Source organism: Triticum aestivum, chromosome 4B, assembly GCF_018294505.1.
Source record: "Triticum aestivum cultivar Chinese Spring chromosome 4B, IWGSC CS RefSeq v2.1, whole genome shotgun sequence".
NCBI lineage: Eukaryota > Viridiplantae > Streptophyta > Magnoliopsida > Poales > Poaceae > Triticum > Triticum aestivum.
In genome coordinates this window covers 613096786-613124025 of record NC_057804.1, presented here as the reverse complement: position 1 = coordinate 613124025, position 27240 = coordinate 613096786, and the positions used below count along the sequence as shown (strand labels likewise).

The 27240-nt window shown below is 43.1% G+C and overlaps 8 non-coding genes and 2 pseudogenes across 8 annotated transcripts; all 10 read left to right on the top strand.

Moving 5' to 3' along the window:
• The first annotated feature begins 14584 nt into the window (after positions 1-14584).
• On the top strand, positions 14585-14683 carry LOC123095273 (small nucleolar RNA Z103). Its single transcript, XR_006446170.1, has one exon. It is a non-coding gene; the product is annotated as a small nucleolar RNA Z103 (small nucleolar RNA).
• A 77-nt stretch (positions 14684-14760) lies between these two features.
• On the top strand, positions 14761-14855 carry LOC123095275 (small nucleolar RNA Z103). The gene has a single exon (XR_006446171.1). It is a non-coding gene; the product is annotated as a small nucleolar RNA Z103 (small nucleolar RNA).
• Positions 14856-14917: 62 nt separating this feature from the next.
• LOC123095279 (small nucleolar RNA Z103) lies at positions 14918-15012 on the top strand. Its single transcript, XR_006446175.1, has one exon. It is a non-coding gene; the product is annotated as a small nucleolar RNA Z103 (small nucleolar RNA).
• A 44-nt stretch (positions 15013-15056) lies between these two features.
• LOC123095283 (uncharacterized) lies at positions 15057-15161 on the top strand (annotated as a pseudogene).
• Positions 15162-16324: 1163 nt separating this feature from the next.
• Positions 16325-16419, top strand: LOC123095350 (small nucleolar RNA Z152/R70/R12). Its single transcript, XR_006446210.1, has one exon. It is a non-coding gene; the product is annotated as a small nucleolar RNA Z152/R70/R12 (small nucleolar RNA).
• A 40-nt stretch (positions 16420-16459) lies between these two features.
• LOC123095345 (small nucleolar RNA Z112) lies at positions 16460-16640 on the top strand. The gene has a single exon (XR_006446205.1). It is a non-coding gene; the product is annotated as a small nucleolar RNA Z112 (small nucleolar RNA).
• Positions 16641-16691: 51 nt separating this feature from the next.
• Positions 16692-16828, top strand: LOC123095415 (uncharacterized; annotated as a pseudogene).
• A 43-nt stretch (positions 16829-16871) lies between these two features.
• LOC123095230 (small nucleolar RNA SNORD14) lies at positions 16872-16992 on the top strand. Its single transcript, XR_006446135.1, has one exon. It is a non-coding gene; the product is annotated as a small nucleolar RNA SNORD14 (small nucleolar RNA).
• Positions 16993-17334: 342 nt separating this feature from the next.
• On the top strand, positions 17335-17424 carry LOC123095352 (small nucleolar RNA R44/J54/Z268 family). The gene has a single exon (XR_006446212.1). It is a non-coding gene; the product is annotated as a small nucleolar RNA R44/J54/Z268 family (small nucleolar RNA).
• A 143-nt stretch (positions 17425-17567) lies between these two features.
• On the top strand, positions 17568-17641 carry LOC123095348 (small nucleolar RNA Z267). Its single transcript, XR_006446208.1, has one exon. It is a non-coding gene; the product is annotated as a small nucleolar RNA Z267 (small nucleolar RNA).
• The last annotated feature ends 9599 nt before the right edge of the window (positions 17642-27240 follow it).

The following is a 27240-nucleotide window of genomic DNA, read 5'->3' as shown; positions in this document are numbered from 1 at the left end:
TAAAGAGGTCCAACTCCCTCTAAACTAGTAATGTGGGACTAAGCTTTAGTTCCACCTCTTGCCTTGCACGAATGGGCTGCGTGGGCCTCTAGGATTTATTAGGAATTTCTGAAACTGCTATTGGGCTAGGCCCAAATAGACAAAAATTCCAGCAATCCCCCACCAGATCCCAGAGGCACACAAAATTTGCCTTTGGTTCCAAAACACTATTTTGTATACCGGTACTGCAGTGGAGACTGTTAAGTTGAACTTCCACCTAGAACCCTATGCTACACTAGTAAGCAACTTGAACAGTGGACTGGGCCTTGAACTGCAAGTTTTCTGCGAATCTAGCTTCACATAAAGCCTTGACCGATACGTGGCTACCGTGGGTCTTCCCCCCGGGTGGAGCTTATGCGTCATACTCCGAGACCTTTCATGAGTTTACTAGAGAGAACCCTACTCTCATAGATTGCGACGTTTAACAATCAGACTCATATAGGTGCATTCTTCAAAAGATGTTCTGCAGGACAACATCTCTGCTTCAAAGAGCCACTTAGAACACATTAAGATATACATCAACCTGCCATGCAGATTAGGAGAGTATTGCATCTTCATGGAGTGGTATTTTTAACAGTGAGGATACTCTCCTCCCAGTTGACCAACAGCTTGTCTTCCACATCTAATTCACGGGATCTCCGATCACAAAGAATAGGTTACCACTGTGAACAACTCATATTGTGGGTCTCATACCCATCTCCCTCGATGCATTATCTATCACATTACATGATAGACCCTTAGTAAAAGGATTTGCCAGATTTTTAGACATTTGGATATAATCCAATGCAATAACTCCGGAGTTTTTCATTTTTCTGACAGACTTTAACCTTCTCTGAATGTGTCTTGATGACTTCATGTTATCCTTTGAGCTGCTCACTTTAGTGATCACAGTTTGATTGTCACAGTTCATAAGGATGCCCGATACAGGTTTCTCAACTACCGGCAAGTCATTCAAGAGCCGACGAAGCCAATCTGCTTCGACCGTAGCTGTATCTAGTGATGTGAGTTCTGCTTTCATTGTTGACCTCGTTAAGATGGTCTGCTTGCAAGACTTCCAAGAAACATCGCCACCTCCATGAGTGAATACATATCCTCTCGTGGCCTTTATCTCATCAGCATATGAGATCCAGTTTGAGTCACTATACCCTTCAAGCACCTTTGGGTGCCCGGTGTAGTGAATTCCATAATTTGCAGTGCCTTTCAAATAACGCAAAACTCTCTCTAGAGCTTTCCAATGCACATCTCCTGGTTTTGAGACAAACCGACTCAGTTTGCTAACAGTAAAAGAGATGTCAGGTCTTGTAGCACTGGCTAAGTACATAAGCGAGCCAATGATCTGTGAATATTTCAATTGGTCTCTAGCAATTCTCCGATTCTTTTGAAGCAACACACTAGCATCATATGGTGTTGGAGATGGCTTGCAGTCACTGTAGCCAAAGCGACTCAAGATCTTTTCCACATAGTGGGATTGAAGCAATGTAATCCCACCATCATCGTTTCTCAACAACTTGATGTTCAGAATGACATCAGCCACTCCTAAATCCTTCATCTCAAAACAGCGAGATAGGAAATCCTTGACCTCCTTAATAACATTCATATTTGTTCCGAAAATTAGTATGTCATCAACATACAAGCAAAGCATAACTCCCTCGCCCCCACCATGGCGATAGTACACACATTTGTCATCTTCGTTCACAACAAAGCATGCAACTGTTAAAGTTCTTTCGAACTTCTCATGCCACTGTTTGGGTGCTTGCTTGAGTCCATACAAAGACTTCAGCAACTTGCACACTTTCCCTTCCTGACCATCTATTACAAACCCATCTGGTTGTTCCATATAAATTTCCTCATCCAACTCTCCATTTAGGAAAGCAGTCTTAACATCCATTTGATGAACGAGAAGACCATGTGAGGCATCTAGTGAAAGTAGAACTCGAATAGTGGTCAGTTGAGCCACAGGTGAGTAAGTATCAAAGAAATCTCCACCTTCCTTTTAGGTATAACCCTTATCCACGAGCCGAGCCTTGTACTTTTCGATAGTACCATCAGGCCTAAGCTTCTTCTTGAATACCCATTTGCATCCTATAGGTTTGCACCCATAAGGACGGTCAGTTATCTCCCAGGTTTCATTCGCCAAGATGGAATCCATCTCGCTACGAACCGCTTCCTTCCAGTAGTCAGCATCTTCAGATGCATAGGCCTCTGAAATAGAACTGGGAGAGTCATCTATGAGATACACAAGAAAATCATCACCAAAGGACTTTGTAGTCCTTTGTCTCTTGCTCCTAATAGGAACTTCATTGTTCTCCTCCACAAGACTTTCAAAGTGTTCCATCGAAATGGCAGGTTCGGTAATTGTAACTGGTTCCTGATTCGATGAACCAGGCATCTACTGATTATATGAGGTAGCCATATCCTTCATGGGAAAGATATCTTCAAAGAAAGTCGCATCATTCGACTCCATGATCGTACTGACATGCATGTCAGGTACCTCAGATTTTACAACCAAGAATCTATAGCCAATGCTATGAAAAGCAGATCCCAGGAAAACACAATCCACAGTCTTTGGTCCAAGTTTCCGCTTCTTTGGAAATGGAACATTGACTTTCGCAAAACAACCCCATGTTTGCAGATAAGAGAGTTTTAACCTTTTCTTCTCCCATTCCACGAATGGAGTTATCTCTTTGTTCTTTGTGGGAACTCGATTTAGGACATGACATGCTGTCAATATCGCCTCCCCCCAACATGCCTTGGAGAGACCCGATGTGTCTAACATGGCGTTAACCAAATCAGTTAGAGTACGGTTCTTTCTTTCGGCCACCCCATTTGACTGAGGTGAGTAGGGAGGCGTCCTCTCATGGATTATACCATGTTCCGCACAAAAAGCATCAAATTCATTGGAAAAATACTCTCCACCACGGTCGGACCTAAGCCTCTTGATTTTCCGATCAAGTTGGTTTTCCACTTCAGCTTTATAGATCTTGAAAAAGTTCAAAGCCTCATCCTTAGATTTCAGAAGATACACACGGCAGTATCTAGTGGAGTCATCAATTAACGTCATGAAATATTTCTTTCCACCTTTTGTCAAAACACCATTCATTTCACATAGATCTAAATGTATAAGTTCTAGTGGTGCAAGATTTCTCTTCTCCGCAGTCACGTGAGCCTTACGAGGTTGCTTAGCTTGCACACACACTTGACACTTAGATCCCTTAACAGTGGTGAAACTAGCGATTAAGTTTAACTTTGCTAGTCGCGACATGCAACCAAAGTTAACATGACAGAGACGTGAATGCCACACATTTGATTCACTATTGTTGCAAATATGATTAACAACTTTATTGCAAACGTCTGATAAAGATAAACGAAACAGGCCTCCTGACTCATAGCCTTTACCAACAAAGGCTCCATACTTGGATATTACAAATTTATTCGACTCAAAGACAAGCTTATAGCCATCTCTACATAGAAGAGATCCGCTAACAAGAATTTTATTGACGGAGGGGACATAATGCACGTTCTTCAGCCGCATGATCTTCCCCGAAGTAAACTTCAGATCGACCGTGCCAACACCACGAACAGAAGCACTTGAACCGTTGCCCATCAACACGGTTGAAGTCCCTGTAGTCTGATAAGACGAAAACATGGAAATATCACCGCATACATGCACATTAGCACCCATGTCAATCAACCAATCAGGAGAATGACATACTGAAAGAATAGTGGGAAATATACCATACCCAGCATCCTTCATGTCAATGTCTCCTATGACAACATTAGCGGTCTTGCCGCCTTTCCCAGGATGACGCTTGTCATAGCGATTAGGAAAACTAGGAGCCCAATGATCAGGATCTCCACACACATGACAAGCACCTTTCTTCTTGAAGTTCGTGTGGTGTACAGCCTTGTTCTTCCCATCAAACTTTTCTTTACCATCAAGCTTGCCCTTGTTCTTGAACTTGTGGGACTGGAAGTTTTTCTTCTGTACCAGATTGGCACTAGATCCTCCCTCAGTACCTCGAGCACGTGTGTCCTTTGCTCTCGCCTTTTCTTCCACATCAAGATTACCAATGAGATCCGGGATGGGAAACTCCTGTCTCTTATGCTTCAGTAACGTAGCAAAGTTCCTCCACAAAGGAGGAAGCTTAGTGATGATACCCCCGGCAACAAACTTGTCCGGTAGGATACAATTGAAGTGCTCAAGTTCTCTAGCAAATGACTATATCTCATGAGCTTGCTCAACCATAGAGCGCTCTTCAGTCATCCTGTAGTCATAGAATTGCTTCATGATGTACAGCTCAGTGCCAGCATCCGAGACCCCAAACTTGGCCTCGAGTGCACATATCTTTTCCATTATCAATTGACGCATAAGCATCAACTATGTTCTCACCAAGAACACTCAAGAGAGCAGCCTTAAACAAAGTATCCATTTTCTGAAAAGCTTGTGCCTGTTGAGCATCAAGTTCTCCTTCAGGTGTACCAAGAGTGGCGTCATAGCAACTCATGGTTTGAAACCATAAGACTGCTCTCACGCGCCACCTCTTATAGTGGAAACCCTCAAACATAGGAGGTCTCATGGAAGCAGCAAAACCATTCGAGGTAAATTGCCTATAATAAGGTTTTTGGATTATTGGAAATATGAGCAATTTACCAAATGATTTTATTAACAGAAATACTAGATAAAGCATGACTAGTATAGCAGTGATAAAACAAGCCATGCTATTTGAAAAAGAGAAGGTAAATAATATCTGCATATATGAGCTAGAACCGATCATCTCTAGAGCAGACAGTAGATCAAGATGCATATATGAAGTAGAGCCTAACATGTGTAGAGCAAACACTAGAAGAAGGAACTGTTGTAGGACTTCTAACAGGAAAGATAAGAACACGTACTGGACAGCAGCCGGAGTAGAGGCACCGGACTTGGGGTCGGTGTCCTCCATGTCGTAGAGGAGGTTGTCGACGTTGGGGAAGTAGTCGTCGGAGTCCGGGGCGTCCGTGACGAAGAAGTCAGTAGTCACGCGGAGCGCTCCCCAAAAACCTTATCACCCTTCTCCCGTACAAGACTCAAAAGGTGTGGTTCTGGAGGCCTACTATCCCGACCTGTGGTGCACGCCGCAAGCCGGGATGAGGAAGAACGTAACAGCAGCGTAGTGCTCAGGAACTTGTTGCGAGAGGAGGGAGAGATTCTGGTGCGTCTCTCTGAGAGGAGCGACCTCCCTTTTATAGGCGCAAGAGAAGGAGGCGAGAGGCTGCGCCGGGAGCTGAAGGGGACGCGGGAGACGAAACGAACAGGCAGCAGCCGAAGAGGCGCGCCGTTTGGATTCAGTGTCCGCTATAGAAAAATGTTTCAGCTTCTGAGTGACCTTTCATATACCCGTAGTGCGTGGCAAAAATTTAGACATCGGCTCGGCTCATTCCCGCAACCCGCAACCCACGGCGCGTTGTGACGAGGCGTGTCGTGACGAGGCGGGCGGCGGAGGAGGAGCGCGCGTGGATGTCCCTCTTGTTCTCATGCTCATCCAAGTGGGGAAGGAGCCTCCCTTATAAAGAGGTCCAACTCCCTCTAAACTAGCAATGTGGGACTAAACTTTAGTTCCACCTCTTGCCTTGCACGAATGGGCTGCGTGGGCCTCTAGGATTTATTAGGAAATTCTAAAACTGCTATTGGTCTAGGCCCAAATAGACAAAAATTCCAGCAATCCCCCACCAGATCCCAGAGGCACACAAAATTTGCCTTTGGTTCCAAAACACTATTTTGTATACCGGTACTGCAGTGGAGACTGTTAAGTTGAACTTCCACCTAGAACCCTATGCTACACTAGTAAGCAACTTGAACAGTGGCATGGGCCTTGAACTGCAAGTTTTCTGTGAATCTAGCTTCACATAAAGCCTTGACCGATACGTGGCTACCATGGGTCTTCCCCGCGGGTGGAGCTTATGTGTCATACTCCGAGACCTTTCATGAGTTTACTAGAGAGAACCCTACTCTCATAGATTGCGATGTTTAACTATCAGACTCATATAGGTGCGTTCTTCAAAAGATGTTCTGCAGGACAACATCTCTGCTTCAAAGAGCCACTTAGAACACATTAAGATATACATCAACCTGCCATGCAGATTAGGAGAGTATTGCATCTTCATGGAGTGGTATTTTTAACAGTAAGGATACTCTCCTCCCAGTTGACCAACAGCTTATCTTCCACATCTAATTCACGGGATCTCCGATCACAAAGAATAGGTTACCGCTGTGAACAACTCATATTTTGGGTCTCATACCCATCTCCCTCGATGCATTATCATCACATTACGTGATAGACCCTTAGTAAAAGGATCTGCCAGATTTTTAGACGTTTGGATATAATCCAATGCAATAACTCCGGAGTTTTTCATTTTTCTGACAGACTTTAACCTTCTCTGAATGTGTCTTGATGACTTCATGTTATCCTTTGAGCTGCTCACTTTAGTGATCACAGTTTGATTGTCACAGTTCATAAGGATACCCGGTACAGGTTTCTCAACTACCGGCAAGTCATTCAAGAGCCGACGAAGCCAATCTACTTCGACCGTAGCTGTATCTAGTGCTGTGAGTTCTGCTTCCATTGTTGACCTCGTTAAGATGGTCTGCTTGCAAGACTTCCAAGAAATAGCGCCACCTCCATGAGTGAATACATATCCGCTCGTGGCCTTTATCTCATCAGCATTTGAGGTCCAGTTTGAGTCACTATACCCTTCAAGCACCTTTCGGTGCCTGGTGTAGTGAATTCCATAATTTGCAGTGCCTTTCAAATAACGCAAAACTCTCTCTAGAGCTTTCCAATGCACATCTCCTGGTTTTGAGACAAACCGGCTCAGTTTGCTAACAGCAAAAGAGATGTCAGGTCTTGTAGCACTGGCTAAGTACATAAGCGAGCCAATGATCTGTGAATATTTCAATTGGTCTCTAGCAATTCTCCGATTCTTTCGAAGCAACACACTAGCATCATATGGTGTTGGAGATGGCTTGCAGTCACTGTAGCCAAAGCGACTCAAGATCTTTTCCACATAGTGGGATTGAAGCAATGTAATCCCACCATCATCGTCTCTCAACAACTTGATGTTCAGAATGACATCAGCCACTCCTAAATCCTTCATCTCAAAACAGCGAGATAGGAAATCCTTGACCTCCTTAATAACATTCAGATTTGTTCCGAAAATCAGTATGTCATCAACATACAAGCAAAGCATAACTCCCTCGCCCCCACCATGGTGATAGTACACACATTTGTCAGCTTTGTTCACAACAAAGCCTGCAGCTGTTAAAGTTTTTTTGAACTTCTCATGCCACTTTTTGGGTGCTTGCTTGAGTCCATACAAAAACTTCAGCAACTTGCACACTTTCCCTTCCTGACCATCTATTACAAACCCATCTGGTTGTTTCATATAAATTTCCTCATCCAACTCTCCATTTAGGAAAGCAGTCTTAACATCCATTTGATGAATGAGAAGACCATGTGAGGCAGCTAGTGAAAGTAGAACTCGAATAGTGGTCAGTCGAGCCACAGGTGAGTAAGTATCAAAGAAATCTTCACCTTCCTTTTAGGTATAACTATTAGCCACGAGCCGAGCCTTGTACTTTTCGATAGTACCATCAGGCCTAAGCTTCTTCTTGAATACCCATTTGCATCCTATAGGTTTGCACCCATAAGGACGATCACTTATCTCCCAGGTTTCATTCGCCAAGATGGAATCCATCTCGCTACGAACCGCTTCCTTCCAGTAGTCAGCATCTTCAGATGCATAGGCCTCTGAAATAGAACTGGGAGAGTCATCTATGAGATACACAAGAAAATCATCACCAAAGGACTTTGCAGTCCTATGTCTCTTGCTCCTAATAGGAACTTCATTGTTCTCCTCCACAGGACTTTCAAAGTGTTCCATCGAAATGGCAGGTTCGGTAATTGTAACTGGTTCCTGATTCGATGAACCAGGCATCTCCTGATTAGATGAGGTAGCCATATCCTTCATGGGAAAGATATCTTCAAAGAAAGTCGCATCATTCGACTCCATGATCGTACCGACATGCATGTCAGGTACCTCAGATTTTACAACCAAGAATCTATAGCCAATGCTATGAAAAGCAGATCCCAGGAAAACACAATCCACAGTCTTTGGTCCAAGTTTCCGCTTCTTTGGAAATGGAACATTGACTTTCGCAAAACAACCCGATGTTTGCAGATAAGAGAGTTTTAACCTTTTCTTCTCCCATTCCTCGAATGGAGTTATCTCTTTGTTTTTTGTGGGAACTCGATTCAGGACATGACATGCTGTCAATATCGCCTCCCCCCACCATGCCTTGGAGAGACCCGATGTGTCTAACATGGCGTTAACCAGATCAGTTAGAGTACGGTTCTTTCTTTCGGCCACCCCATTTTACTGAGGTGAGTAGGGAGGCGTCCTCTCATGGATTATACCATGTTCCGCACAAAAAGCATCAAATTCATTGGAAAAATACTCTCCACCACGGTTGGACCTAAGCCTCTTGATTTTCTGATCAAGTTGGTTTTCCACTTCAGCTTTATAGATCTTGAAAAAGTTCAAAGCCTCATCCTTAGATTTCAGAAGATACACACGACAGTATCTAGTGGAGTCGTCCATTAACGTCATGAAATATTTCTTTCCACCTTTTGTCAAAACACCATTCATTTCACATAGATCTGAATGTATAAGTTCTAGTGGTGCAAGATTTCTCTTCTCCGCAGTCACGTGAGACTTACGAGGTTGCTTAGCTTGCACACACACTTGACACTTAGATCCCTTGACAGTGGTGAAACTAGGGATTAAGTGTAACTTCGCTAGTCGCGACATGCAACCAAAGATAACACGACAGAGACGTGAATGCCACACATTTGATTCACTATTGTTGCAAATATGATTAACAACTTTATTGCAAACGTCTGATAAAGATAAATGAAACAGGCCTCCTGACTCATAGCCTTTACCAACAAAGGTTCCATACTTGGATATTATAAATTTATTCGACTCAAAGACAAGCTTATAGCCATCTCTACACAAAAGAGATTCGCTAACAAGTTTTTTATTGACGGAGGGGACATAATGCACGTTCTTCAGCCGCACGATCTTCCCCGAAGTAAACTTCAGATCGACCGTGCCAACACCACGAACAGAAACACTTGAACCGTTGCCCATCAGCACGGTTGAAGTCCCTGCGGTCTGATAAGACGAAAACATGGAAATATCACCGCATACATGCACATTAGCACCCGTGTCAATCAATCAATCAGGAGAATGACATACTGAAAGAATAGTGGGAAATATACCATACCCAGCATCCTTCATGTCAATGTCTCCTATGACAACATTAGCGGTCTTGCCGCCTTTCCCAGGATGACGCTTGTCATAGCGATTAGGACAACTAGGAGCCCAATGATCAGGATCTCCACACATATGACAAGCACCTTTCTTCTTGTCACTCTTCTTCTTGAAGTTCGTGTGTTGTATAGCCTTGTTCTTCTCATCAAACTTTGCTTTACCGTCAAGCTTGCCCTTGTTCTTGAACTTGTGGGGCTGGAAGTTTTTCTTCTATACCAGATTGGCACTAGATCCTCCCTCAATACCTCGAGCACATGTGTCCTTTGCTCTCGCCTTTTCTTCCACATCAAGAGTACCAATGAGATCCGGGACGGAAAACTCATGTCTCTTATGCTTCAGTAAGGTAGCAAAGTTCCTCCACAAAGGAGGAAGCTTAGTGATGATACTCCCGGCAACAAACTTGTCCGATAGGATACAATTGAAGTGCTCAAGTTCTCTAGCAAATGACTGTATCTCATGAGCTTGCTCAACCACGGAGCGCTTTTCAGTCATCCTGTAGTCATAGAATTGCTCCATCATGTACAGCTCAGTGCCAGCATCCGAGACCCCAAACTTGGTCTCGAGTGCATCCCACATATCTTTTCCATTATCAATTGACGCATAAGCATCAACTATGTTATCACCAAGAACACTCAAGAGAGCAGCCTTAAACAAAGTATCAATTTTCTGAAAAGCTTGTGCCTGTTGAGCATCAAGTTCTCCTTCAGGTCTACCAAGAGCGGCGTCATAGCAACTCATGGTTTTAAACCATAAGACTGCTCTCACGCGCCACCTCTTATAGTGGATACCCTCAAACATAGGAGGTCTCATGGAAGCAGCAAAACCATTCGAGGTAAATTGCCTATAATAAGGTTTTTGGATTGTTGGAAATATGAGCAATTTACCGAATGATTTTATTAACAGAAATACTAGATAAAGCATGACTAGTATAGCAATGATAAAACAAGCCATGCTATTTGAAAAAGAGAAGGTAAATAATATCTGCATATATGAGCTAGAACCGATCATCTGTAGAGCAGACAGTAGATCAAGATGCATATATGAAGTAGAGCCTAACATGTGTAGAGCAAACACTAGAAGAAGGAACTGTTGCAGGACTTCTAACAGGAAAGATAAGAACACGTACTGGACAGCAGCTGGAGCAGAGGCACTGGACTTGGGGTCGGTGTCCTCCATGTCGTAGAGGAGGTTGTCGACGTCGGGGAAGTAGTCGTCGGAGTCCGGGGCGTCCGTGGCGAAGAAGTCAGTAGTCGCGCAGAGCGCTCCCCAAAAACCTTATCACCCTTCTCCCGTACAAGACTCAAAAGGTGCGGTTCCGGAGGCCTACTGTCCCGACCTGCGGTGCACGCCGCAAGCCGGGATGAGGAAGAATGTAACAGCAGTGCAGTGCTTAGGAACTTGTGTCGAGAAGAGGAAGAGATTCTGGTGCGTCTCTCTGAGAGGAGCGACCTCCCTTTTATAGGCGCAAGAGAAGCAGGCGAGTAGCTGCGCCGGGAGCTGAAGGGAACGCGGGAGACAAAACGAACAGGCAACAGCCGAAGAGGCGCGCCGTTTGGATTCAGTGTCCGCTACAGAAAAATGTTTCAGCTTCCGAGCGACCTTTCGTATACCCGTAGTGCGTGGCAAAAATTTAGACATCGGCTCGTTCCCGCAACCCGCGGCGCGGCGCGGCGGGGTGGGAGGAGCGCGCGTGGATGTCCCTCTTGTTCTCATGCTCATACAAGTGAGGAAGGAGCCTCCCTTATAAAGAGGTCCAACTTCCTCTAAACTAGCAATGTGAGACTAAACTTTAGTTCCACCTCTTGCCTTGCACGAATGGGCTGCGTGGGCCTCTAGGATTTATTAGAAATTTCTGAAACTGCTATTGGGCTAGGCCCAAATAGACAAATATTCTAGCAAAAAGATGGAAGACTTTTGCAAATTAACCTTTTGTCCTGATGCCACCTCATAGTCCTGTAAGATCGTGCGGAGTGCTTCAAAGTTAGAAAGGGACCCAGAAGACCGTGGTGACTTTTTAGTTCAAATATATTCTGCGATGTCTTTCTCGCCGTAGCCACCAGAACCAGTTTAGATAGAGGAGAGACCAGCGATCGGACTTCTCTTTACCTCCGGCGGCGCCAGGAGGCAGGGGCACCCGAGCCCTTGTTCCATGTGTATTTAGTAGTACACTTCTTTTAGCAAGGGGTTTGATTGTCCATGACATTGGCTCGGGCTTCATCGAGTAAGTTTCCTTTAAATCTTCATTCGAAGCTTTGGTTCTCCCAACATTTGTTGGAGTGTCCTTAGGATCTGTGCAGGGTCATTCGCATCTTTGTGTTGAGGTACTAGTGGCCGCACGCTTCTTCCTTGTTGATAGGTGGCTATGATAGGATCTTAACATGTTTATGGTTGGGACAGTGGTCATGGATGGTCTTCATCTTCGTGCTCTTTGCGTTGTTGTTGTTGAGGGTAGTTAGTGGAGTCAATAGTGGAAGTTCGAACATTGCGACTGCTATCAAGTAATTGTGCGTGATAAAGTCGCTCCTCCTCCTTCAAGAAAGAAAGCTAGGGTTTCTGCCTCTCGCCGGTGCCGCCGCAGGTCCGCCTCGTCTCCGGTGGCCCTAGGGCCATGGGGGCGCGGTGGATCCTGCCAAGGGCCGGCGGGAGGGCTTTGTTTTCAGTCGTTTTTTTCTGTCTTGTTAGGGTTTGTGTCATGCTCAGGAAGGCGAGACGGCGGCGGCTCCCTGAAGATGGAATAAAGGTCTCCCCGCCTAGCCCCCGTTCCGGCGGTGCATCTAGCATCGTTGGTGGGCATGTGAAGGTGTGTCTCCGGCGAATATATCTTTGGTGGATTTGCTCGGATCTCGTCGTTGTTCGTCTACATTCGCGTGTCTTCGGGTTGAATCCTTCCAACCTACGTTATTCTTTATCGGCGGCGGTTGCTGTTCTGGTGCACTGGTCCTATGGGGCCTTAGCACGACGACTTTCTGACTGTCTACTACAACAAGTTGTGCCCGACTCCGGCGATGGAGGGATGATGACGGCGGCGCCTTCGGCTCGCTTCAGTGCTTGTAGTCGTCGCTAGATGGTCTACGGATCTGGATGTAATTTTTATTTCTGGTGTTCGTTGTACTGCCATGATTGAAGATGAATAGATTGAAATTTTTTCGTAAAAAAAATAGTGGAAGTTCGACACTTAGGACCGAGTTGACGTCCCATCATCCGTTTTTGCGGCATCTGCGGGGATTTGGCATCCTTTTCTCCCCATGCGTGTCTCTCTAATGCATCAGGTCATTCTTTTGTGTTTCTTGCTCCTCCCCCGTCGTCGTGGTGTCCCCTTCGTCGTTGTCGTGGAGTTGGCGGAAGTTGTGTTCCGGAAGTGGTTCTACATTGAGATTTATGATCATCTAGTGTGACGGTTTCTTCTCTGACCCTCTAGGGCATTGGTCCATCTCCATCTGGATATTAGCATCGCAACCACTACCATCCGATTTGACCTACTACAACCGTCAGATCCCGATTTCCTCTCGTTCTTCCCTTCGCACGGGATCTGGAAAAAAAAGTCCCAAACCGGCTGGCGCGTTCCTCCCCTCGTCTCCTACGCTTGCCGGCGACCCGAGCCGCTCGTCGCTGCCTCCGCTCATCGTCGTCATCGGCCACTGTGTTTCCCAGCAAGAAAAATCCCAACAAAAATAAAACACCATTGGTTTGCCGGTAGCAGCAAAAAACCATGCGGGTTCCAACGAAAATTATACCCCGATGCAGCTGTAATGGTGCCCCTCCCAGTTCGGTTGCCGCGACATCTCGTTTTCTAGCAAAATTGACCTCGCCCGTCGCAACAACTGACGTTGTTGGTTCCAGCAAACTACTCACCGCTTCCAGCAAATTGCATCATAGATTCCAGCAAAAAATTGTGTCTTCCTAGTTCCAGCAAATTGGATCACAGGTTCCAGCAAATTGAATCACTGGTTCCAGCAAAGAAAATCACCGGTTGTAGCATCGCACCGCGTGTCACCGCGGTGAACGGGCGCACCACCGATTGCATCCCAAAAAATCTGTCGCCTGGTTCCAGCAAAAACTGTCACCGGTTGTAGCAAAAATCGATACGGGATGTAGCAAAACAAGATAGAAAGTTGCAAATCTCCAGCAAAAACGATCGCCATTTCCAGCAAAAAAATCCGACGGTGGTAGCAAAACAAAACACCAGTTGTAGCATCGCGCCGTTTGGGCGCAAAAAATGCATCTCCTGCCGGGTCCAGCGCCCTTCACGAAGCCGGCAGCAGCACCGATATTCGCCGGTCCCAGCACCGGAACCTCGAGGGGTTCAAACGCCGGCAACCAACAGTCCCAGCAACCGCCGGACGTAGAATCTTTCATGGGTTTGCTGCGGCAGCCACCTCTTCCCTTGGTACCATGGCTGTGAGAAGAGGTAGGTGAGGATATGTGTAGCGTGAGGAGGAAAAAGGAAAAAGGTAGGAGATAAGGGAGAAGCAAGTGGGTGGACGAGAGCAGCCCAGGATGCGGCCTGGTCGAGCGATAGGATAAGGCTGGAGAAGCTTCGCGAGGGGATAAGCATTCATGTAGGCTGTTCGATCGGGTTTCATCTGATGGCCCGCGCGCGTCCGGCTGAAAGTTCGGCCGGCGCGCCGGATGTAAACGTTTACCATGATACAATGCCACGTTGGCTCTTGCAATGGAAAATCAAGCGGACATAGCGATGGGATTTTTTCTTTTGAGATAACGGTGGGAAAATTAACTTTGTTTTTGGCGATCGATGGGAAAATTAACTAAGACAGGCCCAGATACACAGTATACAATGGGCCGGGTTACAGCAAGGCCCGAACAACTCCCGACGCCGTCGCTAGTCGCAGGAGGGAGGGAACGCAACCTAATCCAACTCGCAGACGTGGCGGTGCCTCCCCCGTTCGATGCGAGCTAGGGTTTACGATTCCTGCGCCCACAACCCCAATATATAGTGCAGTCCTCCAGCCACCCATGGTCCTCCGTCGTCTTCCGCGGCCGCCCGGTTCTCGCCCTCCGTTCCTGCTCTGCGTAGATCTTTTAGCTTTTTTTTTCTATCTCTATGCTGGTGTCATCTTCTTGGCAATTCGATTCGTTTCGTTTGTCTGATGTATCCCTCGTCAGATTTGATCTTGCTGCTGTGTTGAGTTTCGTTTCCTCGTTCTGGATGTAGATGGAAGTGAGGATCCTTTCCCCAGCTGATCGACAATGATTATACTGTGCGCAAATGTAATCCTTTATCAGAGGATCCCAAGCCAGAAATCTGATCCATCTCGTCGTACCATCTCTGCGCTTCTTTTGTTTTTTCTTGTATTTTTTCTGTTGTGTTTAGTCGTGAAAATAAATTGAATGGAAGTGAGGATCCTTTCCCCAAATGATCGACTATGATTATACTGTGCGCAACTGTAATCCCATCGGGATTCCAAGCCAGAAATCTGATCCATGGTTTTTATATTGTATTCTTGTTTTTTGGTTTTGTTTATTGTTATTATTGTTCGAAATTTGGATGGGTATGAGGATCCTTTCCCCAAATGATCGACTTTGATTATACTATGCGCAAATGTAATCCCATCAGGATTCCAAGCCAGAAATCTGATCCATCCACTTTCTTATAATTATTTTCTGCAAACTAAAATTTTCTCTTAGTGGAATTGAGGTTCCTTTCCCCAAATGATCGAGTATGATTATACTATATGTCCTCATGTGTTTCTTCGGTACAGTAGATTTCTCGATCTCATGCTTTGATCTACAGAATGATTCATCGACAATAAAAATTACTTAAAATTGACTAAATACAAAAACTGCAACGTGTTTTGGAGGCTCTTTTGTTTTCCGTACTTGGTATGGGTTGCTTTCTTCTGGATCCAAAATCTCAGGGGTGCACCTCAAATCTGTATGAAATGATGGATTGATGGAATCTATTTTACTTCAAGTGGGTGTGCTAAATTAATTTATTTGGGTTTGCATCCATTCAGGTCTATTTTACTTAAAGTCGGTTTGCTAAATCCATTCAGGTTTAGATACAGGAATTGTACGCACAATGATTCTGCACTCAAATTTTATGCGCAGTAGTTGTTTTAAGTTTGACCATGTACACTATTTTAACTCTACAATATCAAATACATGTACATGTAATTATATTTCCATGAATAAATTTTGCAACAGACGGATTATCTTAGTGTATTCTGGTGATATCAATTCGGACGCTAGATATTGGTTCATGTCCTTACATGCACTGAAGCATTTTCTTTCATTCTTTTCATTTGTGATGTGATGATAATTCACATAGGTTTTTGGTAGTGGTTGCATATGTCATTGTGAGCTTTCAAACCAAAAACTCTTTCCACCGAGCAGTGCTTCCAAATTTCATATTTTTTATTGTTGATTTTGCCTCTGTTTTTCTCTAATGCTTTGGACTAGGATGTACCGTATAACACTGTAAACAGCAGCTGCTACTATGTCGCTGTGCTGCGATTCAGTCAATAGACAGAGCTTACTTAACTGTGATGATGATAGAACTAAGGCTTGTTTCTCAAAACATTCCCTGATGCTGCCTTAAGAGCTTTCACCCTGCCAGGCTGAGATAATGCTCCTTCCTTGATGTCTGACCCATGCTTATCTTCCTAGTTTTTATCCTTTTTGGTGCCTTTGCACACAAGATGACATTTTGACCAACTTCTTGAGTACAATGTCTAAGCCGTGTTTAGCACAATGATAGTTTCCCTATCCAAATTGATCTGTTTTTTTGTTGATTATTTTTTTCCTTTCTTTCGTTTGTGTGAATAGAATTCGACATTGTTGGCTGGTGATGATTCAGGTCTGGAAGGATCTTAGCAGATTTCAGTGAGGCGGATTTGTCCGCCATTGATTGATTCTCACAGACTGAATTCCTAAAGGTTTCCTCTGTTTTTGTGATGCGATGATGATTCATATAGATTTTTGGCAGTGGTGGCATCTGTCACCGTGAGCCTCCAAACCAAAAAACGACTTCTCTTTCCACTGAGCATTGCTTGAAGTTGTCAATTCTTTCCTTTTTGTACTACATCTTGTCCCTGCGAAGAGCACTAGACCAGGAAGTGCCGTATGACACTGTAAACAGCAGCTGCTTCTATGCTTCTGCAAGTGTCCATCTCTGTATCATAACCTTTGTGGTTTGTTCTGGGATGTAATTCCATTTGCACCGGCTTGATTCAGCTGTGTGTGTGATTTGAAACGGGTCTCTGAGGGACAAAGCAATGATGCGTGTTCTCTTGCAACCTTTCTTTTTTCCTGTTTTCTTTGGCCCGATGCCACGTCTCAGGTAGCCACAAGCCTTGACCGGAGATGCTACATTGTGCCAACAAAGATTTTCACATTTGATAGGAACCTGTGGCTGTGATTCAGTCGGTACACAGAGCCGATTTTTGTGATTACACCATTGCCTCACTGTAATATTTGTTGTAGTTATACTGGGAAATCAATGGCGATGATGATAGAACTAAGGCATGTTTCTCAAAACATTCGCAGATGCCGCCTAAGAGCTTTCGCCCTGCCAGGTTTGAGAGCTAATGCTGCTAATTCCTTCCTTGGATGTCTGAGCCATGATGATTTCCCTAGTTTATTTTGTTGTTTTTGTTGCATCTGATCTTTCTTGCCTTTGATATATTTCACTCACTGGAATGTAGGGTGCACAAACTGGTTGACAAATGTTTGGCCTTACCTTTGGAATGTTAATTCGGTATAATAGTTATGTTATGATGGTCTATCATTTACTGTGGTATACTACCTTAAAATGTAAGCTGAATTTTAGATTCTTTTGATGTTAAACATTATTAATCTTAAATAGGGTGGCAAATCATCTGAAATATTGTTTGTTTTGTTGTCTCTGTTTCCATTGTTCTTTCTTTGTTAGTTGTCAATTCGGATCTTGGATTGTAATCCATGGAAGCAGGTGATGACACCAAGACAGGGACATCAGAACCATGTAATGGTTATGATAGACCAAGTCTATAATGGGAAGCTCTCTGATGTTTTCTGTTTTCCAACCATTTCGAATTTTGGGTATTTTCTTCTGTCTGCTTTGATTGTCACTACCACTGAGGCAGCTTTTCTTAGTTGATCATTTTGTTTGGGATTTTGTTGGTGCTATCGGTTTGGTTTAGTAAGTTGGTTGGAGCAAACTGCCGGTGATGGTGTTAAATATACTTTGCAGCTTTTTGCTTTGAAATAAACCTACAATCTGAGGCATTTGCATTCAATCCACTGTTGCCATTGTATGAAGTTAGCATAGACAGATCCACATTTCTTTATTTTTGTTTTTATCTATATGAATTCAGAAATCCACTGTTTTGATTCGTTTGCACAGGACCTGAATCGATTGTAGCGCCAAAAACTGACCAAGCAGCCCACGGATTTGAGGATGGCAAAATTACCCCCTAATTAGCACAATCTTCTTAGCTTTACGGACCTACATGTAATGTTGAACTATGTCAACTGTACCTGCATTGGATTTGTGCCTCTGGGATTTTTTCAATAGTCAGCGGAGCTGTAGAAGATGCTAGTTAACTGAACTGGTCTGGCTTGGAATTGTAGAAATCCAGATTGTGTTATGAAATTCATGGCCCACAAAGGCAGTTCAAAACAAAAAATGAAGCCTGCTCTCCTTGTTGTTTACATTTTTTACAAGTGGTTGATGATAACGCCATAGCCAATCTGAATTTGGTGGCCGCGCAGGTGGGATCTTCGGGTGAGCATCTCTAGCATATCCTATGAACCGGGGATAATAACCGTAGGTTTAGTGGATGTGTGTGATTTTTTCGCCCTGAATAGACCCTTGAAATTGGTCGGGTTGTATTTTTTTTGCGGGATATCTATAGGATCTTTCCCTTGTTTGTGCTGGATCTCCTTTCCTTGTTGGGAGGGACGTTTCATCACCAACCGCCACGCCTCGCCTGCTCCCAACGTCGACAGACGGGAGACACAGTAGTAAAGTGAATCACTTGTTCTCATTGATGATGGGATTACACGCATATATATATCACCCCTGAAGGGTGAAGGGTACATATATATATCACCCCTGAAGGGTGAAGGGTGCGTTCAAAGGGACATGAGGCAACCGCCTCAGTTAATTAAATCCTAACACTCCATCTAATCCATACTTGTTGGTGTAAGTATCATTTTGAAAAAGCTCCTCCAAAAACTCTATGGAAAAAATATGAGGAGTTAGGTGTTTGATATGTTACTAAAACTCCTTCAAACCTAGTGGGAAAATAAGGAGAAAATGATATAACATATAATGGTTATTGTCTCTTTTAACTCAATACGAGAAAACCCATAGAGTTTTTAGAGGATAATAAATATCTCGTATATACTTTTCAAAAACCCTGGTGGGGAAAACCGAAAGTATGACATATGATCTCATGTTGATATTACCTCATTAAAAAACCTTTATGAGAACCAAGTAAACTCATGAAGGAAAAAAAGAGTATAATATGATGCATTGAACAGGAACAATTCAGAAAAAAAGAGTATAATATGATGCATTGAACAGGAACAATTCAGAAAGATACTCCCTCTGATCCCTGCAAAATTCGAAGCCGTCACCTACCAATTCCATGAACACATTTCTGGAACATAGAAGTTGGTAGATACCCGATGAACAAATCAATCGCATGATTTGACTTCAAGATATGCAATATAGTGATATTGCTTATTATGTAACCTATTTGCATCCGGGCACACAAGAAACATTATCATTGAGATAATGGTTGGTGGATGTAGCCATGAGGTATGTTTCGAAGACTCTTCATGAGGGGCTACCACACCTAGTAGGAACACTAAGCTTGTTTACGATCTGACATAGTGGGGATCTGATGGATGTATCCAATGATATTGGTGTTCACATTTCTATGAAACTGAAAAACCAGGACAAGATGTTTGATGCCTTGGAGATATCGAAAGATATTCTTGAGTACCAACTAATTGTGTTTGGTGGATCCAATGAGATTATAGAACGTTAAGTCCCAATATCTCATTTCCATCATCTCTTGGTCTAAATAGTTCTTTCTCCACGTCTAGAGAATGAATTACCATGAGAGTTATGGATGGATAAGATTTGTCCATAATGTTTTCCAATATATTTTGGATATAGACAACATAGTATACCATAATGTATGAATGAAGGTGCTCAAGTTGTAGTAATGAACGATATTTTGGTTCATCCAAATCCTTCATTTTGAACTCTGTCATTTAGATGATTACATGTGTTTTCATTGCAAACACACAAACATGGATAATCATCATTATAGGAGTAATCTTTGTGCTTAAGGATCTCACTACATCGGTACTACCATATGTACCGACAACAATAAGTCTTGTGGTGACTTACTGATTTTACACAATGTATGTTGCATTTTTTATTTTGATTCAGAATTGAGATTCCATCGGAAATCAATCATATATGTCTGAATCTAGTGATCCACATGGATATGTGATCACTACATCTATCAACTACAGAGATAGATGATTTTGTACTGCCAATGATAAAGTTATCGGAAAGAGATTCCACCTCTGGAGAATAGTTGGGTATCTGCGTGAACCCTTGTGCTACAATACTTGCTCCCTGTTTCACCACCTTGTTGTTCTCAATCCTGTTTCCAGAAGAAAACTGGTGTAGGTATTGCTTATGAATACCTTCCCATTATTGAGCAAGATTATTTCTACCTAGATTATACCCTTTGCTTGAGTTCAGTCCGAGTGTTATTCACACTTTGCCATGGCCATGGTCTTTGGATCTGAATCATTTGAAAGGTTTTTGCAATCTAGTTGAGAAATGTATGTCGACAATTGTAGACTTCCGGTTATATGATTCTCCAGAATCTATATATCAATATATAGTAGATGGAAATATCGTTACCCATGGTGACTGCTCGCGATTTCCCAATGCGGCTGAGTCGGGTATTCCGATGTCCCGGTCATTGTGTGCACTATGACCTGAGTTGGTGGAGGTTTCCCGTCCACTAGGTGTATACTACCAATTAGGTGTTTGTCAACTTGAAGTTGACTTGCATTTACTGATTCACAGGCATTGATATCCTTGCTTGCGAGAAGCTGAATCCTGATATACTCCTGCCATACATCTCCCCTTGTTGCTTTGAACAGGGAGTGGAGTGGATTTTGCTGCTACCTCCACTCTTTCAGGCGTACTTTTGCAGGATTGTAGGATTGTGTGACACCTTTATAGTCAGTAAATGAATCTGGCAGGTTATTTGCAATGTGTTGCAAATCTTCTGAACGCATGGTTCAGATCTTTGAGTACGTGGACTTGAGGCAGAAATGTGTTGAACATTCCACTAATTTCCTGGCATTCTTTATGGTACTTGAAATCTCCTCCTAATGGTTGGAAATGTTCCTCACTGAATCAGCATACTGGACTTGAATAACTCCCTATGCGAGGGGCTTGAGGTATTGACAGAAATACCATTATTTCTCACATAGATCCCAACTATATGTTGAGGGGCCAATGATGTATGCCAGGTGGTGATATCGGTATGCAACCGAATTATCGCAGATATGAAGTACTTGGTAGATATCCACATATCAAAGATAGAGGGTAATAATATTATGCAGTTCTGTCATGAGCGTGTAAAACTACATGACTCCAACGTAAAGTTGGTAAATTGCAATTCGAAAATAAATATAATGTAATGAGCTTAACTCTTTGGATAGGATTCTATCAAACCATTTGGAGTCTAGACATTAGGACAAATTGCTAAACTTCAATCCAAGGGCCAAAGAGAAGGCACTCAAGGAGAATGCTGCAATGTTATCCATTCGATTTGCTTGAAATCGATGTCAGGATAATGAGCCAATGGTTTCGTGTGAATAAAGCTCACACTTAAGACCATCATGTAGATATGTCTTTTAGAACCATGGAATACCTGAATAGTCTAGTCAATGGACGGGAAGAGTCACTTACCTCAACTTGATGCATTCAAGGAGTCTGAGTGGTTCGGCGTAGACTTTAAGGTGTACGAGCCTTAAAATTAGCTTGCCTATGTCACTTGTAGTGCACATAAAATCCAAATGTTGTTAGAATTTAGCATCATAACAATCATAAACTATTGGAATTACTGATAGTTTTGGTTTCAACCCAATGTCTCGATGACCAAGGCGAGTATGCCAAGTTTGTCATGTACAAGACACTCTGAAAAACTATCTCGTACGCAACCTGTGCTACAGGTTGAGTTGTATGTGTACTACAATCCTGATGATACACAGAAAATGTGCTTGCCATATCTGTTGCATATGGTAAAGAGAAGTTATTTCTCTTTGTTGTCATCATAAGTTTTGCTATCAAAACTATTTTGACGGATACCTCCATAGTTTAGTAGGGTACGAGTTAAACCTGGGAAGCAATAAAGCATCCCGACATTACTTGAGTACCCACAGGGATAGTAAATATGACTTGAGTTGAGCCAACAAATACCTTATTGCGTCTAGCGATTTTAAAATATCTCCTTTCTCTCAATGAGAGTGGAAACATTGGACTTCTCTGAGTATAGAGTTTGTGGTGCATATGTCCACAAGGCACATATCATTTTTCATCGGATTAACTCTCGTAGAAATCTATATATAGACATGAAGATTCTCAATATGAAAATCACTATCAGATATATAGAATGCATACAAATGTATTTGTATCAAAGTGCTGATACAATATATTGTGATATACAATATATGATGACAACAATACTTATGTTGCAACATTGTAAATGGACATAAATTATATTGATCACTCAGGAGATTGAGAGGCTTTTCATAGTCTCCAAACATGTGGTTGAGGCATATTCAACCATCACACTCTCCGTGCCCATAGGGTTCCGTCACGGCTGGTGATGTCGGATTGAAGGTTGAAGTAAGATTCAAACCTTTGCCCTTGAGGTTCATTGTATCCCAGGAATTGCTGATACAGAATAAGCAGATGCTGAGACCTGAATCTAATGCCTTATGATATATAAGACACTATTGCACATATTATCCCATGAGACACAAGAGCGATCATGATGTCCATGGCCCAGATAGGGTAGTGGTGGCCATTGAGGGCGAATGCCTCAAACTCCATAGCAATATGTTACCTCTGTGAGTAAACCAAAGATAATTAATTTACAACCAGTAAATTAAAGATCATCATGGTTGATGTTGTAACCAACTTAGCAAAATCAATGGGTATTTCAAGAAGTTATTTTGAAACCATTAGTGTGAATCTCAAATTGCTAAATATGACACCTTGAAGATAATCTCCAAAATGGAGTAGATCTCGCAGCACTAGAGAGCATAATCTGATGAAATCAGTAGGTACTCACTCGTAATGCATTATGTCATGACTTAGTAAAATGTGTGGGAGAGCACTTTGTAAAGCAATTATAATGTCAAAATGACAAACTATAGGCTTTAGCAGTAGTCATCGATAATCTGCGAAGGCAGTAGATCTATATGACTACCTTGTGATCCCAATACTTCAATTTGAAGAAATTCCTTTGAATTTTGCATTCTTATTTGCAAGAAATTAAAAATCTCAATTGCAAATAGATGTATTAATCTCAACATGTAGCAAACATGGAGATACATACATTCTGGAATACATCGTACTCAATAGAAATACACCACTATTATAATGAATAGTAATGATGTTGCAAACTTGATGTTCAAGTGAAAAACTTGAATTGTATATATCTCAAATTAAATGAGATGATACTGTATCAAGTTGCAAGATAATTCAGCAGGGTGAATTAATATTTTGCGAGAGAAAATTAAACTCAATCGCTATGAGATTGTTTTGCGAGAGAAGAAAATCTCAATCGCAAGTTAGTACTGTTTTGCACTAAAAATTTGCATTGTAGAGACAACCTGCCCACTAATCTGCAATTTAAGGAGACTTAAATGTAAAATACATTTCAGTCGAGGATTACCCTGCATACTGAACTAAGTCGGAAGACTTAACAACAAATTACAGAGTCCAATCCGTAAATAGGCAGAATAAGGAGGACTGAAATGCAGAATGGTGAAAAGATGAGGTTTTCTCACCGTCCAGTTGCCGATTACGAGTAAATCGTAACCGCCTCTGCCTCTCGGGCTCGCCGGCCACGAGCGCGGGGCGGTTGGAGCGGCCACGGGCACGGCCGGGCGGCGGCCAGTCGAGGCCTGGCGCGGGGAGGCAGCCGCATGCTGGAGACGGGAGGCCACGGTGCCCTGGCATGACTGCGGGCCGGGTTGGGCAGAGCGAAGGGAGCGCGGCCATGGCCTGGTGCCGTGGCACGGCGCGGGACGCGGCCGGGCGGACGGGCGCGGGGCGCAGCCACTGGCGCGCGGGCGGGCGCCACGGCCACAACGTTCTGTTCGCACACGAACACGTCACCGTGTACCCTCGACACCGGGGGTGATGCACCGCAGCTCATGTTGAAGGAGACCCGTCCGGAAGCCTGATAAGCAAGCAATTCGGCGGATGCTTTTGAGGACCCGAAACCCCACACGCCCGGGAGGGACCCCGTCAGGGCGCGCGGCGGCTATGGGCTGCCCTAGGTCGACCTGATCGCCCTAGGGCATCGTGGATCGTCGCCCTGCAATGAAGAAGGGCGAACGAAGAACGAGGAAGAAGAAGAACAAGGGAGAAGGAAATGTAAAGGTAAAAAGTGTAGATATATTTGTTCGATTGTGTGTTGTTCTTCAATCGGCCGTCACCTCTTACATATATATGAGGCGGCTAGACTTTCCGTACAAGAAAAGGACACAAATCCCGTTCAAAATATCAAAAGATAACCTAACTCGGACTACGAGGGCCGGAACTTCCGGTCAGCCCGGAAATTCCGGCCTAAAATTACATCAAGTTGCCCTCTTGCACAGCTCCTGCAGGTCGCATATGGCTTCGGACCGCGATGGTCCCAAAAGCAAAGTTGTAGATCTTGCAATGGAGAAAAATTCCTTAGTTGATCACTTTTTCATCCGAGGTCATCGCGATGTCTAAATTGACCCCACAAATCTGCAAATAATGTTAAAATTTCAGTTTTGGGGGCGCACCGCGTGCAAACTTTCGGTTAAGTTTTGCGCGGAACTTCCGGGGCAGACTTATGCAACACACTGTTTTGGCTCTAACGTTTACATACGAACTCCGATTTAGACGTTTCTTATATCAAAGTCGATCGTTTTGACGAGACGAAGACAATCCGTGTAGATCAATTTTCCATTTGAGATCGTCTTCGGGGCTTAATCGGCCAAACTGTACTCTAAATATAAGACCTTAGTACTTTGAGCATAGTTTCGGCCTTCGAGATGAAATCGGATAGCGATGACCTAAACATAAAAGATGTTTATATCAACAATACATAACTCTTTCATGTAGAACACTTCTCCATTTAAGGCCATCTTAACTAAATTCTTGATTGTGCCAAAAACTGATGTCAACACATGCCCCCCTGTTTTTTGGCAAAGCTTGTGTGCCGAAAAATAACTTCCGCATAGCTTGTTCTAAGGACGATGTCAACACTCCATCGGTCATTTTGCATGTTCTCAGGACGATAAGTATATATCGGACATTGCTTGTTTGAACCTCTTGATGCAAACTTGGGTGAAAACTTCTCAACTTCTATAACAATCCGGTGATAAGGTTCCATAGATTAAAACCATCGTCCGAACCATATTGTTCACCCTTTCGCTAGGATTTTGAGATAATCAAGAATGAACTTCCTCCAATCCTTACTGCTCCTGCATACAAGTTTCATTAGTGGCCAAAGCGGTGGGCTTCGATTCAGCCTTACCTATGTTGACAAGACCTAGCATTGGCTATTGATAGAAATGCAATACATCATGGTTAACATAGTAGCCGGATGCTTGCTGTGCCAACTCTTTCGAATTGTCATGTCTAGATACATGAGCAATGCTAAAATTATCCAAATTAGAAATTATATCTAGACATTTATCAAGATAAACATTAAGTGATTCGTCAAAACATTGAAAAACTTTGGATATTTGTTGCACTACTAACGAATCAACAAAAGCCTCAATATGTTTAGCACATATGGCAAAAGTTCCAAACCGAATAACATTGCATATTCGGCTTTGATTATTATGCAATAAATATTTTAAGAGGCATGAGGCTTCACAGAACAACACTATATGGAGATATATAAACAACACCAACACTGTGACCATAGTTATAAATTCAACTATCAAAACATAATCTCCATAGTAGTTGTCTCGCTCTCCAATCGAACTAAGGACGATGTTAGAATACTACACCGGCCATGCATTGACATACTCTTAGGACGATAGGTAAATATCGGCCATTACCATGTAAACTTCGTACAAAGCACATATAGCCGAAACAAACAAACGAAATGTCAAATCAAGTATTTCGACCCTTTGGATCAGCAACAAACTTGTAGCTAACCAAATGTATAGTGACTTGGTAATACCCTTTCATGATGTAAGAAATTATATTGCATCCATGTATTAAAATAAGCCCATTGAGGGTTATCAATCATACCTGATGACGAATCCCATGGCATAGACGTTAATGGCATAGTTGAAAAATATGGATAATGTGTAGACTGAAGATGTTGAAACCTTCGGCTTGGTCCTTCATAGTTTTCACTCTTTTCCTTCTTCACCTTTGCCGCACTTCTTGTAATGGAAGTTCGCACATAATTATTATTTTGAGTACTTCCTTTGGGAACCCATGCCATGTTCCTTTCTTCAAGTTCTTATGCACTAAGCTTTTGTAACTCTTTCTTTTGCCAATACGATAAGCCGAGTGAGTACCTCGACTGTGATTTTGTTTCAACCAATGGCAACTCTTTTTGGGCCTGGTGCACCCTCAACTTCTTTTCTTCAGATTTGGCACTATGATTTCTATCAATTGATTGCTTCACTTCTTTGCCTTTTGTCGCCAATGTCAACACTTTAATTGGCTCTTTGTTATTTCAGATCAAATCTGAAGTAGCACACTTACGACCATCTCTTTTCACGCAGTAAACTTGCTTTACCACCTCTTTCTTATTCCTTGAGCTCTGGACCGATTCCTTATGATTGAAACGGTCTTTGACACGTGATTGTTCAAATATTGATCTTCTTGGAGCTGCATAGTATTGGTGAGATGGTCTAAAATAAGATGGAGAATGTGCCCTTGTATCATACCTGTCCCATGATGAATATGGATCTATATGAGCATAGGGAGGCATCCACGACATTGGCAATGGCCCAAAATAAGGATATGAATATGTTGCATTAAAATTCTCATTTTCCAATACCGATCCTCATATTTGCGCCTTGGGGGTGATCTTAATTTCTTTGCATCATTTGGCCGATAAGCATTCTTCTCTTCACTCTTCTTTTAGTATTTATCCAATAGTTCAGCGAAGGTGATCTTTGATCTGTAGGACCTTGAGAAGAAGTAAGTAAGTCTAGAGGGGGGGGATTAGACTACTTGACCAATTAAAAACTATGCCTTTTCCCAATTTTAGTCTTTGACAGTTTTTAGCAATCTTAGCATAATTCAAGCAATCTTCACGCAATTCAAGCAAGCATGCAAAGAGTATATGAGCAGCGGAAAGTAAAGCATGCAACTTGCAAGAATGTAAAGCGAAGGATTTGGGGATTTCAAACGCAATTTGGACACGGTGATTTTTGAGCCGTGGTTCCGATAGGTGGTGCTATCATACATCCACGTTGATGGAGACTTCAACCCACGAAGGGTAACGGTTGCGCGAGTCCACGGAGGGCTCCACCCAAGAAGGGTCCATGAAGAAGCAACCTTGTCTATCCCATCATGGTCGTCGCCCACGAAGGACTTGCCTC